The 15,153-nt window shown below is 43.7% G+C and overlaps 1 pseudogene; it reads right to left on the minus strand.

The window, feature by feature from the left end:
- Positions 1–14,582: 14,582 nt before the first annotated feature.
- On the minus strand, positions 14,583–15,051 carry LOC123116769 (uncharacterized; annotated as a pseudogene).
- Between the last annotated feature and the right edge of the window lie 102 nt (positions 15,052–15,153).

The following is a 15,153-nucleotide window of genomic DNA, read 5'->3' on the forward strand; positions in this document are numbered from 1 at the left end:
GTTATAACAAAAATTCCATGTTTTCAACATGGAATATGATCTACCAAGGGGCATCACGCACGCACTGCACAAGGCTCCTGCACACACTACAACAGCCTGGAAGGTGCTCACCTAGCTAGGTAGAACGAGTCGCCATCAGAGGAGGACAAGGACCGGACCTCGACTGGGGTTCGATCACCACGGCGACACACTTCACAAGGCCCGATGTTCCGATCCCTTTCCTGTTGGTAGCATCCCAGTATAGACATAACACAATCTTGTAATTACACTCTCACTTGCATGGCAACTAAAAAGCATATGTTTCCATGGCAACTAAAAAGCATATGTTGCCATATGGCAGCCAAAATCATGTGAACTTCCTGTTAAGTTTTATAAATTCTATGTCAACTAAAAAGGATATGTTGACATGGCAACTAAAAAGCATATGTTGTCATGACAAATAGGTTGCCATGCCGACTCAACTTATGTTGCCATGACAAATTAAATCACATATTATTTTCCATGGTAATAAAGCAGTATATATTACCACGGGTAGCTCCATGGCATATTGGAGTTGGGAATTTTCATATGTATTTTTCCATGGCAAAGTTTAATATGTATCAGCCATGGCAATTTTTGTTTATAACTCTGTGTTTACATTGTTCATTATTCTATTTTCAATGGCAATTTCCATATAAAGCATGGGCCATATTAAGTAAAATACCACAACATATTCTAATACGTATCTGCCATGGCATTTTTGTTCATTTTCCTGTTTTTTTTGCCAAGGCAAATTCTAATATGCATCTACATTTTTCCCAGGGGAACAAAAGCATTTATAGTTGTCATCTATTAAAAGAAAAAATTTCCTCTTTTTTCTTTTCCATCCTTCCGCAAAAGAAAATGTTGGCAAATTCATGTGGGCCCATAAAAGCATTTTTTGCCAAGCAAAAAATGTTCATGGAATTCTTATAGTTTTTTTACCATGGAAAATTTTTGTAATTGACGCTGGAAATTTAGTTTATTGACCATGGCAAATTGTAAGTACTTTATCGACCATTGCATATTCAGTAGTTGACCCTGGCAAAATGAGTTTATTGACCATAGAAAAATTTATTTATTGACCGTGGCTAGTTTCTTAATTGATCATGGACAAATTTAAGTCTTTTTTCAATGGTAGCAAATTTGACTAATTGACCATGGCAAATTTTAAGTCCTTCCTCGGTATGGTAAATTTCGTAATTGACCATGGCAGATTTAATTTGTTGACTATGGCAAAATTTAAGTCCTTTTTTGGTATGGTAAATTTAGAAATTGACCATGGCCAATTTAGTTTATTGACCATGGCAATTTTAATTACTTCTTCGACCATGGATAAAATTAGTAATTCACCATGGCAGTTTTTTTGATAGATCATGGCAAATCGTTAATTGAGCATGGCAAATTTTAGTAGTTGACCATGGTAAAATTTTAGTAATTAAGCATGGCAAATTTAGTAGAGCATGGCAATTTTGTATTAATTGACCATGGGAAATTTTACGTACTTTTTTGACCATGACAAATTTTGTAATTAACCATGGCAAATTATTTGGTTGATCATGGCAATTTTTAGTAATTGACCATAGAAATTTTAGTAATTGAGCATGGCAAATTTGTAGTAATTGACCATGGCAAATTTTAAGTACTTTTTCGACCATGGCAAATTTGTAGTAATTGACCATGGCAAATTTTAAATACTTTTTCGACTATTGCAATTTTTCGTAATTGACCATGGAAAATTATTTAGTGGATCATGGAAAATATAGTAATTTAGTAATTGAGCATGGAAAGTTTGTAGTAATTGACCATGACAAATTTTAAGTGCTTTTTCGACCATGGCAAATCTATAATACCTAAATTGTTCATCCCCTCTAAACTAATTCTCTTGACATGCACCCTATGCACATCAATAGCCCCACTACCTCATCACCCTTGCTAAGTCATTTCTTTTTACAAAAGGATTCCTCCGCAGCACAACATAAAGGTTCAAACCTGTGTGTCCAACTAACTTTATTACTTTCCATTGACGAGGATTAACACTCCACTTCCTTCCTATGCATCAACTTCCACTCCCATTTCTCCTTTGGCTCAGCCACGAACCTTCCTGTTAACACCCTCACAAAGTCATACCAATTGATGGCATGCAGCCCCCCATCTCAGCAACCTGCTACCTCACCAAAAACTGCAATTTGGTGAAGCCAAATCATCCTATGGCTCACTTATCTACCCCTCCATATCTGAAATAGTTGTTGGCCTCTTGCGTCCCCCTTCCTCATTACTCCTTCATCATGTTCGACTACACATCCACCTTCTTGCATTCCTTTTGGTAATGAACACTTCCAATCAATGCAAGAAAATGAAAAGTATTTTCTGGCAGCCTATTTATTCTGGTATCTCCATCTTCCTCTCCTGCCGCCATCGCACGGATGCGAGCTCCTCCGCTCTCGCCCACGGCCAGATCCGCCAGTGCCCCGCTGCCGGCGACCAGAACCAGTAGGACTGTCGCGTCCCTCCTCCTCTGTTTCCTTCCCGTCCTTCTCCTTTCTCCTCTGTCTCTCTCTCCCTCCCTCACGCATCATCTTCTCTTTTCAGGTACTTCTACAGCAGCCCCGCCATGGACCTCAAGCCACCGGCCGTTCAACCAAGGCCTTCCTAGGATCCGCGACCCTGCCTCCTCATCGCACATGCCCGGCCGCGCCACCGGAGCTCCCCTGCAGGTCGCGTGCCCGTCGCCATCACCCTCTCTTCTTCCCCTATCCATTCTACTCTATCCTCTCTGAATACCTCTCTCTCTATTCAAGTGCAGATGCAGTGCTCCCTGCCACCCGCTGCTGTTCTTCGCGTCGCCCCGCGCTCCGCCTCGCCTGGTCGCCTGCCTACGGGGCCGTGGTGGGTTTTTCTGTTAGATCAGATCTGATGGCCATTTTTTGTTCCCTCTTTGTAGATATCAGCTCTCTCCTTCAAATCGGCTCAAATGGCCACCTTTCTTCATTTCTCTGTCTATGTCTAGACATGAACCATATCTCATCCTCTTCTTGTTGGCTTGTTGGTTTTGTAACTCATGAACGAATATAAGTTGGTAGGCTTTGATGTGAACAAGCAGGGTGGGACTATTAATTGAAACATGCGATGAGATAGCAAGCGAACGGACGAACGAACACGAGCGCATAGTGCTTGCGAAGGCCCATCGGTGAAAAACGATCGAATCATTTTTCTCAAGTGGCTCACGGCCCACAAAAGGCCTAGCAGTCCAGCCAGTAGGCCCAGTCAATGGACGAAAATTATGGGAGCAAGGTGGACGGACCCCAAATTAATACCACCTCGTTTATATTACGATTTTGTCTATACAAACCATAAAAACATATTATGACATGAAAATAAAGCATATTGTGATGGTGAACCCAAGGACTCAATCCGTGCTTTATTATTAGGGAAAGATATGATCAATGCAAAATGCAACTTTATAACACAGGAGCATATGCATGAGGAGAGTTAATAAGATGGCATGTTGGAGGTACGAAACAAAGATGCTACAGCAATTATACATAGCAACCAAGGGCATGGCATCATAGTACACATAACAAATAGCAAATAATATCATGGCATCATATACATATGGCTCATGGATTAGTGGGAACCAACATGACAAGATGGAATGTTGAAACAGCTTCAGCAAGTGTAAAAATAGCAACATTATGATAGCATGTTTGCAAGCATGGAACAGAGGCATATGTCATCCACAATTTAAAACATTGGCATGTGAACAAATTACTCATAGCATACTTCAAAACATGTAATTGGAGAAATCCAGAAGAGGGGTGAATCAATCAATAACAAGCTCACAACAAGGCATCATGAAGTTAACAGAATACTGGAACAACATATAGGCATGTTCATGGCAATGAAAACATATGCTACAGGACATATATACGGCATCCAAAGGCATGTCATGATAGAGCATAACATGGACATCAAAACATGTCAACAAAGTATCTCCAGATTGTGCATGGTTTAATTGGTCGCATCAAGCCAACATGGCATCATGATATGACAGATTCAACATTGACGGAACATTAACAGCGAGTAGCCCACTTCACAAGCTTGATGCACTCACTAAAAGGCATATAAAAATACATGGATTGCATTCCTGTAAAGATGGCGTATATATGCTTCTAAACCATGTAGACATGATGCTCAAAAGAAAACCACACAAAAAGATATAAAAATGACAAATAGGCAAGTTATAACAATTTTCAGCAGTTAACAGCAACATGCTTTTTTTGCAACAGAGATTAAGATATCAAGATGCACCCTAACATGGATGCAGAGCACACCAACATGTAGAGCATGAAGAGCAGAACATTAACATATCAAGATCATCATTATAGGATCAACAGAGACAAAGTTACACCACTCATAGGATGCATACATGATGTTAACAATCAGTAGATTACATCAGTTTATATCACTTAGAAGTTTTATAACGATGATTAAGGCATCAATATGAACAGCAACATGAATGAAAAATGCAACCATCATGTAGAGCATGAAGAGGCGAACAGTTTGACATATCATGCACGCAAAATGGGGCAATATGCATCAAGTTATGGACATGGCAAGATGCACACATGAAATGATTTTAGGAAAAGACGATGAAAAAAACAACCTCGTGGAAAAGGCTAGACAGGGACGTGCGGGGACGGAGCGGTTCGGGACGGCACAGGCGCCGTTTGGTCGATGGTTGCTGGCATGCAGGGACGGGGCGGACTCGGGACGACGGCGTGCTAGGACGGCGCGGCGCTGCCGTCCGTTTGGATTGGGGACCGCCGGGGACGAGCGCCGGCGACCGGATTCGGGAGCGGCTCGCCGGATCAGGCGATGGCGGGGCGATGGCTATGTGGGCGGGGCGCCGACGAGGCCGCGACGAGGGGCGGAGGCGCGGGGCGCTCGGGATCCTCCAGATCCGAGCGGCGGCGGAGATCGGGGGGGGAGGCACAAGTGCTTCGGCGACGGGGCCGCGGCGGCGCTGCGGTCGGGCGGCGAGGAGATGCAGCCGCGGGGCGCTCCGGCGAGCTGGGCGGCGCAGCTACAGCGGACGAAGGCGGCGGCGCGGCGTCCGGCGCGGGCGGCAAGGGACGACCGAGGCGGCGGGGACGGATGGGCCGTGCGGCGGCGAGATCCGGGCCCACGCGGGTCCGGGATGGACTCCACGGGCCGTCGGCGCGGGGAGAGAGAGGAGGAACACGTGGCGGCGTGTGGTTGGAGGAGAGCGGCGGTGGGGTGATGTGGCGGCTTGTGGTTGGCCTGGGCGACGTGGCCGGCGGACATGTCCAGCGTGCGAGGATTTGTCCGGCGGCGCGAGGAGGAAGATTCCTAGGGTTTGTACCGCGAATTTCGGGGGAGGGGACTTATTTATAGGTAGAGGGAGCTAGGAGAGTCCAAATGAGGTGCACTTTTCGCCAACACGATCGTGATCCAACGACGGAGAGCATGGAGGGGGCTTAGATGAGTTAGTGGGCTGTTGTGAAGAGGTGCTGGGCTGCAAAGAGAAGGGGTCTGACGGTTAACGCGGTTAACCGTAGGGGCATCAAATGACCTCCAAATGGAACACAATTTGTTAGGCGGTCTACAAGTGATGTACCAAGACCACTCGTCAACTCTCGGCCCATTCCGAGAACGTTTTTCTGCGGCTTACAAAATGAGAACTGGGAGGTGCGACAGGTGCACGTGAGAGTGTTTGAATTCGAAACGGACAATGGAGATGCAAGTTTTGAAAAACATGCAGATGAAATGCAGATGATGACATGACAAAATGCAACACGCAAGCAAAAGACATTGCTACAACGGTGAATAACTGGAAGACAACTGGCGCATCGGACTCGGGGCGTTACAATCTGGCACTCTTTCTTTGGCATGGCCGGATCACACAATGATATCAACGTGCTTCAGCGCTCGCCGGTGTTTGCTAGGCTTGCCGAAGGATACTACTTGGGTGACAGTATCTATCCTCAGTGGACCATTATTGTCAAGACAATACCCAACCCTGTGGGGGAGAAGAGAAAAAGATTTGTCCAAGAGCAAGAGAGTGCTCGGAAGGATGTCGAACGTGCCTTTGGTGTTTTGCAATCTCGATGGGGTATCGTTCGGTATCCTGCTAATACTTGGAGCACGCAGAAACTTTGGGAGGTGATGACTGCTTGTGTGATCATGCACAATATGATCGTAGAAGACGAGCGCCCGGAACGTCTATACGATCAAGGGTTTCAGTTTCAGGAGAATGTTGTGCCTGAGCATGAAGGAGCGGCAATGTTTGAACAATTCACCCAATTTCATCATGGCATGCGTGATTGGAAAACTCACGTGCAACTGCAAAATGATTTGGTTGAGCGTATGTGGGCTCATGTTGGCAACCAATAGATATATCTTCTTTTATTCGTTTGCAAAACTATGTGAGAACTATGTGAGACATTTTATTTTTATTCGGCTTGTAAAACTATGCTATTTTATTCGGTTCAAACTATGTTATTTGACTATATATAAAAATGCAAATTCATCAATGCAAAATAGGGCGGCCAGCCGGCCAGGCCGGCACATATGAGTCGGCGTGTTGGGCGCATTGCCGACCCATATCTAAAATAGGGCGGACGGCCGGCCCAAACGGACAAAAAGCGAACGAAATCGCCGTCCGTTTGGGTCGCCCCATTGGAGCTGCTCTGACCATCTACCGACGTTGGATAATGTGGCCAAAAGAAACGGGCCCGTGGATGGAACTTGTGCTATTTGTGGTTTAGGGTAAAACGCAAATCACGTGTTTTTCGGCTGTGCTCTCGCTAGATTTGTGTGGAGCGCTGTTAGGGATACATTCAAGCAAAGCTGGAACCCACTCTCTAGCGATGACCTGCTTACCTTGCTAACGGCTCAAAGGGGCGCTAACGTTAGGATTGTTTGAAGATGCGTAGGGGTGCCGCTTTGGTCGTTTTGGTAGGTTCGGAACAAAATTACGATTGAACAAAAGTTTTCTGCTCACCCAGTTGATATTATATTCAAATGTCACATTTTTCTATAGACTTGGGCGTCATTGGAAAAGACGCGTGATGCGGACCGCATGGACCGGATCACGGAGCAGATCAAGATGACTATGGAAGGCACGGCAAACTAATACGCCAGTTTGAGACTTTTGCGATGAGCCTGTTTGATGTTTAGTTGGCCTTTTGGGCTTTTGGCTCATGTTATGTTGGCTTGAAACTGCTCTTATTTAGCCTAGACTATGCCGGGTTGTGAGGCCCGATGTTTTACCTCTGTTTGGTTTGTATGTTTGAAACTATGTGTGGATGCTGCCTAGTGGCTTTATTAATTTAAAGCCGGACGCCTCTAGCGCCTCCGTTAAAAAATATAAAAAACATCATATATGACTGTGAGGAATAGACATATCACAAAAATAGACTGCCAGAAACACTTAGTGCGTGAGATGGTTGGGATTAGGCTCAATTTTACTTGTCCTAAAATGTGTAATCAAGGAACTCAAATAAAGATTCAGGTGATCTGATTGAGCAATTGTGGGCATTTCATATGGCAATTAGAACATGTGTGCCGATAAATTCAATTCAATTATGAACTAGTTTAGTTCAAAACATTATGTTTGGATTGTAATATTTATATTTTAACGACTAGTAAAAGCACCAGATGTTCAACAAGTTTTTTCATATATCGATCTCAAAAGCAAAAGAACCCGATGTATGTGCCAAAGACCTCAATTTTTGGCCTCCTTTTGACCCACCATTTGCGAAAAGCATTTCAACATGCTAGCCTGGTAGTGTTGAACATACTTGGCGCATCGGGATCCGAGTCAGACGCCTTCACGTACAACATCTTGAACTCCTTGGAAGCGGCCTTCATCGCAAGCTTACTCTAGAGGTTCATCATCTTATTTGCATGCCCATGAGACATGCCAAACCTCTCTGACTTATTTCCACCCTCACCCCATAGCGCTTGGAATATGCCCCATCCTTATTCGCCATGATGTCCTCGTACTTCTCGGTCATCGTGGTCGCCACCCCCTTATTACTCTTTTTCCTGTTCTCCCAACCCCCCCCCTTTCTAGCAACATGTGTTGCCAATACAATCCCTCCTTTTTGTTGCACCCGTTGGATCACCATCTTCATCGTTTTATTTGCCCATGGCAGTCTTGATGGAATGGGCAATATAATGTTGCTACTCTTGCTTTGCCCATTCAACTTCATCCAACAATGCATCAATGTAAAGGTCTTCTTCTCCGTCTTTTCGTTCAATGTGCGCGCACGTGTGGGCTAGCAAACTAATACAATGACGTGATCACCATGTTATTAAAGGAAGACAATGGGATTGAGCAAATCAATCAAATGACCAACACAACATGAAGCAAAACATGCGAGCTTGAGGAGTGACCCACCAATTGGCCACCGCGTTTGGACTTGTGGATACACACCGTAAAACATGTTGATGGCCTCTTGAATAGTGTAGCATAAATGTCTTACCAACTTATGTCGCGATCATTGACCACTTTCGTGTGGTAGGGGTCGTGGAAATTTTTCTCATGAAACCTATCATGTGCACTTTGCCCAAATGTCGAGCCTTGTTGCTCTGTGCCTTGAAACGGACACACTAGTGACCAAAGATGCCTCTAATGAGTGTAGTTTTACACTCATTTCCATCATTATTTAAAGAGGGTATCCCATATATTATGAAAGAATCACTCCGATACTATTGCTAATGACTAATAAAAAGCAACAAAATTTGCAAGTACCTTCATTTATTTTGTTTCCGTGGAAATGGGCCATTTGAAGGAAGGTAGAGCATATATAGGAAATATGAGGTACGGTGATTAACCCCAAGATATCAGAGCCACAGAGACGCAACTAGGAGAGAAGACAGCGCCTGGTACTAGTGCACTTTCTCATACCAGCGCTCGTACCCACTAACGTCGCTCTGAGGCATCAACGAAACCAACTTTAGAAAAGGGTCAAGGCCCATTCGTAATAGAGCGTCTTGCAAATCATCCATGAGATGAGAGGAGTCAGAAACTCTAAGCCATGACACCACCATCCATATCCATAGCCGCCGCCATTCGCATCTCAATTCCCATCTATGTAGCAATCATCCCGAGCAGTTTTTCGTAGTTTGTAACTAGTGTATGAATCATTCATCTTCAAATTTGATCTACAATGTCTTTCTTGTTTGATTCGTATGCGATGTGTGAGTAGTCCACTTGAGCTATTGGTTGAGGCATAGCCTTGCAACCCCATGTACTTTTGCACATGATTGTTGGTACTGATTTTAAGATCAAACGTATTTATGTGTATCACATCACATTTGCCGCTTGTCTCTTTCTCGTTCTAAGACCCGGGAGTACTTGGGATCCCAAGGAACGGTCAAGGAGGAGGTGAAGTGCAGGAATGAGTGGAAGGCTATGCAAAAATCCGGTGAGAGTAAGGACAAGTACGGCAGCTGAAAGCAACTCCCTGGGGAAACGTGAGGTGCGGTCACCAAATGCCCAATGTGTTGGTCTGGGAAAATCATTCATAATTGAGGTAACCGGGCGAGATGGCAAGGGCCTTGGTTGGACAATTTAATAACGATGCAGTTGTTGGCCAGTCATGGAATCATTAGGATGCATCCCCCACATATACACATTGACAAAACATGGCGGTGATGTCTACCAGGACCATGTTGAATATTTAGATGAAATCCCAAGGGCAAGTTTACGAATGCAAGCTAATACCTTACACCCTTTCCTATTTTCCTAATATTGTTGTCTCTCTACACCTATGCAATTTTGGTCTGGTAAACTGAAACTCTTAGTGATGACAAAAACTTGCAAGAATCACCTCTTAGTTAGCAATTCTTCATGTGTGTTCGATACCCAAGGTCATCATCTTTGCGTAAAAGGCAGGTACTATCTCCATCCGAAAGCAAATCAAAGGTAATCAACTCTTTTTCTGGCACCATTACTAAGGAAGCATCTCTGCAACCCCAGTTAGGTGACTAGAGTTTTTGTTTTAGATTTTTTTTAATTTCTTTTTCTTTTGTAGGTTTATAATAACACAAAAAAATATCATGGCTAAAAAGATTTGGGAGTTTGCAAATCCCAGTGAAACTTTATGAGTGCATGTATTGCATTTCCTAATGTTGCAAACGAGTAATTTGAAATTAAACCTCATCTTGTTACAGTGGTTCAACACAACCAATTTGGAGGACACAGCCTCGCAAGGCCCCCACTTTCAACCCTTTCTCTCCCTCTCTCACGACCTGAGAAACAAGAGCTGAGTCGGCGCCTAGAGCACACAGAGTGGCCACCATTCTCCGCCCTCATGCTAGGAGCCTCCCCTTGCCAAGAGACCTTTCATCCTGGAATTGTCTCGTCACATGCTTCACTCTCACAAGAAGAATTGAGGAGAGAGACCCTAAATAGAGCACATAGACAATGACATATCTGCATCTGGTGACCGCCACATAATTCTTCTTCTCCCACAAGCCCATCTCTCCTTATTTGCTTCCTGAGAGAGGCACAAACTCCCGAAAGCTAATGGTGGCCCTGCACAATGGCCCACAACAAGAGGATGCACACACAGATATGGCCAGAGAGGGTTGCAAGGTTGCCATGCCAACAACAAAGGTGGCACACGGGCTTGGGAGGTGGGGAACTGTGACCTGGATGAAGGTTGCATGGACACAAGATTGGGCATGGACTTAGTGGACATCCCGTGGATATGGAGAGGTTGGGAGGAGGGAGGAGTAGGAGACATACGGACGGTGGAGGCTCTCATGGAGGATCCACCTGACAGGGAGGAGAGAGAGGGGGGAAACTGGCACTACATGCCACGACCAACACACCCTTAAAAATTTGGACATTTCCACGCATGGGGCCCAGTGGTGCCTCTGTTGCCGCCGAGCATGCGCTCTTGGCACGGTCTTGTCGGGCAGAGAAACTAGCTAGAGCTAGAGGACGACCTGGCACATGGGTCCTAAGGGAAGGGTAAGTGGGATATTTTTTATTTGTTTGTTCAACATGGGTCCCACTTGTAAGGGAGAGGAAAGGTAGTTTTTCCCCTTGTTTCCTTTTTTACCCAGATGGAAACTACCACTATCAGGAGCATTTTGGAAAAACTTCACGGTCAAAGGCATTTAACCATGATACTTACGCGCATGTTCCAAGGGTTATACCCAAAAAGAAGGTGAATATTTATTTGATACTTATGCGCCTGTGGCCAGATTGACCACCATTGGAGTAATACTCTCATTGGTTGCCTCACACAATCTTCTCCTTCATCAAATGTACACTAAGACAATTGTCCTAAATAGAGAGTTGGAGGAGGAAATTTACATCGAACAACCTGATGGTTCTGTAGTGGATAGTCATAAAGGAAAAGTGTGTAAGTTGTTGAATCTTTGTATAGCTTAAAACAAGCACGTAAGAGATGGTACGAGAAGTTCAAAACAACTTTTTCATCTACTAGCTTTGTTGCCAACAAAGCCAACAAGTGTGTGTTCTACCGCCAGGGTGGGGGCGAGGGAGTTATATTGTGTTTATATGTTGACGATACTTATATTTGGAACAAACCTCATGGTCATTGAGGAAGTGAACGATTTTCTAAATCAAAGCATTGAGATGAAAGATCTTGAAGTAATTGATTTTGAACATCAAGCTTTTGAGAGGTGGTGATGGTGGGATCACTTTTTTACAGTCTCACTATGTGGAGAAGGTTCTGGATCGCTTTTGAGAGGTGTTGATTCGAAATAACAAATGGGAAGAACAAATAAGAAACAAAGGATCAATTGAGATATTCTCAAATCATTGGGTCGCTTCTATATGTAGCTAGTACTACAAACCCATGAGATGTTCATTAGCATGCTCTTGAGAGGATAATGCGTCATGTGAAAAGTACTATGAATTATGGACTTCACTCTACCGAGTATCCAAGAGTACTTGAGGGTTATAGTGATTGAAATTGCATATCTTGTGCTGATGAGCTTAAAGCCACGAATGGTTATGTGTTTACACTTGATGGTGTTGTTGTTTCCTAGAAGTCTTGCAAGCAGACCATCTTAATAACGTCTACAGTGGAAGCAGAACTCACAACATTAGACACAACAACTGTTGAAGCAGAGTGGCATCAAGAACTTTTGATGGACTTGCGGATGGTTGATAAACAAATACCAGCTATCGTCATGGTGGTTGAAGCAGAGTAGATCTTTATAAAAACAAATAAAATCTGATAATAAAATAGTAATCGTCAAGGTAAACAGTTCTAAGGATAATAAGAAGTCATCCAGACATGTGAGAAGGAGACTGAAATATGTCAGATTTATGAGAAACTCCGAAGGTATGAATTGGAAATATAAACACATCAAAGAATCTGGCAGATCCCTTCACAAAGGGTTTATCACAAAATGTTATAGACACCACATTTAAGGGGATGGGTTTGAGACCCACTACATAAGTTGTTCATGGTGATAACTCATTCTATGTGATCGGAGATCTTGTGAAACAGAATTGGAAATACAAGCTATTTGATAAATGAGAGGAGAATATTTATTTTATAAAGATCCACTCCGCATGACACAATTCTCTATGACCAGCTGATATTTATCTTCATGTGTTCTAAATGGCTTGGGTAGGCAAAGATGTTGTCCTACAAAACATCTAGAAAAAACACACCTATATGAGTTAGACTATTAAATTTTGCAGTCTGTGAGAGTTGGGCACTCTCTAATAAACTTGTGAAGATCCCCAGGAGTATGACATATATGCTCCTACTCAGAGGAAAGTTTTCAGCACTCTAATATCGGTCAAGACTTTTACGTAAAAGTCATTTGCACAAAACTTGCAGTTCAAGGAGTAGTCCATTGTTCAAGTTGTGACCAAGTATAACGTGGAGTTTTAAGTGTAAGTTCAACTTACCAGTCTCCACCAAAACACTAGTATATAAACAATGTTTTGGAACTATTGGCAAGTTTTATGTGGCTCGAATCTGGTGGGAGATTGTTGGAATTATTGGGCCTAGGCCACTTAATATTTCAAAATATTGTCAATCATTCATTGTTAATCCTAGAGGCCTGGCCCATTCATGCATGACAAGGTGGTGTGAAAAGTTTAGTCTCGCCTCACTAGTGAAGAATGTATGAGACAAACTTATAATTGCAGCAAGGTATTATAGTGCGCCATGTTTCGTAATCGAGACGGGCCGCGCTTAGGACCTAGCTATGCCACGTGTATGTGCTGCTTTATTTTTCTCACGTAAGAAATAAGTTGAAACGATTGCCTACTAGTGAGAGATGAAAATTGACAGACTCAGACGGTTTCCTCTTCGTCACCTTAGTGGTATTAGTGTGCCCGTTTCTCTTCCACCACCGAGGGTTCAGTTTCATCTTGTCTCGCCTATAAGAGGTCACTCCTCTTCCCAAACGAAATACACTTCCATTCCCTCGTTCTAGAGCATTGTGTCGCTTACCTCTTTCCCATCTCGATCCCCGACGTGCAAAGGGGAGCGGGACGGCAGCCTTCGAAACCTCGCCTCTTGTGATCTGGTACGGTAGAGGGGCTATTGAGTTTTTGGGGAGCGCCCTTGTGCGACTACTGGATCCTTGTTCCTTATGGGTGCAAACGACGACATCGCTGATGACGAGTTCCCTAATGACGAGTTCTTCCCTGACATCAACCGTCTCCTCGGTAACATGACCAACGGCGCATCTACATCTACTTCCGTTGCTCCGTATGTCATGTTATCCTCTCTGCTAGGGTTAAGGTTTGGCTTACTGCTAGTAGCAATCGACATGGATATGATGCTTCTAGCTTATGATCTCGATTGCCTGCCTAGCTTCAACAATATGTTGCTTGTTTCTATTATCATCACTATCATATTATTCACGTTTATCCACTATTTTTCTGGATTAAACTTAATGGAAAATTCCTCAATCATTCAACAACAATTATGACCGGATCGGTGCTCATACTAGAAAATTATTGTAGTTTGACTTTCATGTATTTCTTGGATCCGCGGCGAAGCATAGTCATCTTATTACTATGTTAAGATAATTGTAATTTCAAGAGAACTGGAGCAAAGAAAGACATTTGGTGGAGTTGCTAGCCGGTGCTGATGCGGCCAACCCCTAGGGTCTTTACTTCATCTGGAGCTGACAACAACTACGTGACTAAGAAACATGCTAAAAACGCACGGGGGTAAGAAACCATGTCTCGATGTAAACGTTTTTGCTCCATGGCAATGCACGGGCATTTAGCTAGTATTACCTCTGCATCTTAATATAAGACATTTTTGCAGTTCAATTTATGTCAGAAATACAAAAAGATACAGAGGTAGTAAGTTTTAGTGCAGGGACAAATTAAGTAACAATCCACATAAACAATGGCACCTTTCATGGTCTACCACAAGAATATTGTTTTCTAAAACATTTGTTGGAAGGAGCATCATATATCATAGAAGATGTAAAGAGGTATTACAACGACAAAACGGTTTATCAGGAGAATCTATCGTTGTTCCCTTGTTTAGGGACTAGAGCATGTCATCCTTTCATGCGTGTAGTTCTATCGAAGATTCAGGCCGGCGGGCACTTGGGATTGCACTTAAGGCATTTAGACTTGAACTCATCCAAAGTCTTGAAACATGGGGTCTCCGGATGTCACAGCAGTAGCAGTCACCGAAGTCGCAACTCCATTTGCCGCACAATATGACGGTAAACTTGGCATCATCTAAACGATGATATCGCGTTGGCCACGGTAGCATTGTTATCGCCACCGTCTAGATAGCTTCGTTTTCCAGCCTCCATACGACCTAAAATTATGCATGTAATGTTTTTAATTGTTAGTCCTATAAGAGAGAGAGAGAGAGAAGAGAGAGAGAGAGAGAGAGAGAGATTGAGAGAGAGTCCATGCGTGTAAAAACTGAAGAAAATAAAACAAGGGAAGAACCAGAACTAACACTGTGCAGTGACCGTGAGCCATCCCACGAACAAGATGGCCATGGCATGAACCCCTCTCATTCTGGTTTAATCTTTACTGATTGCTTAGTCGATTGAGTCAACTCTCCGCAATGGGGTGGGTTACGTGAGACGAACAAGGGATGACCATGGCTGCGATGACCC

This window comes from Triticum aestivum, chromosome 5B, assembly GCF_018294505.1.
Source record: "Triticum aestivum cultivar Chinese Spring chromosome 5B, IWGSC CS RefSeq v2.1, whole genome shotgun sequence".
In the NCBI taxonomy this organism is placed as follows: domain Eukaryota; kingdom Viridiplantae; phylum Streptophyta; class Magnoliopsida; order Poales; family Poaceae; genus Triticum; species Triticum aestivum.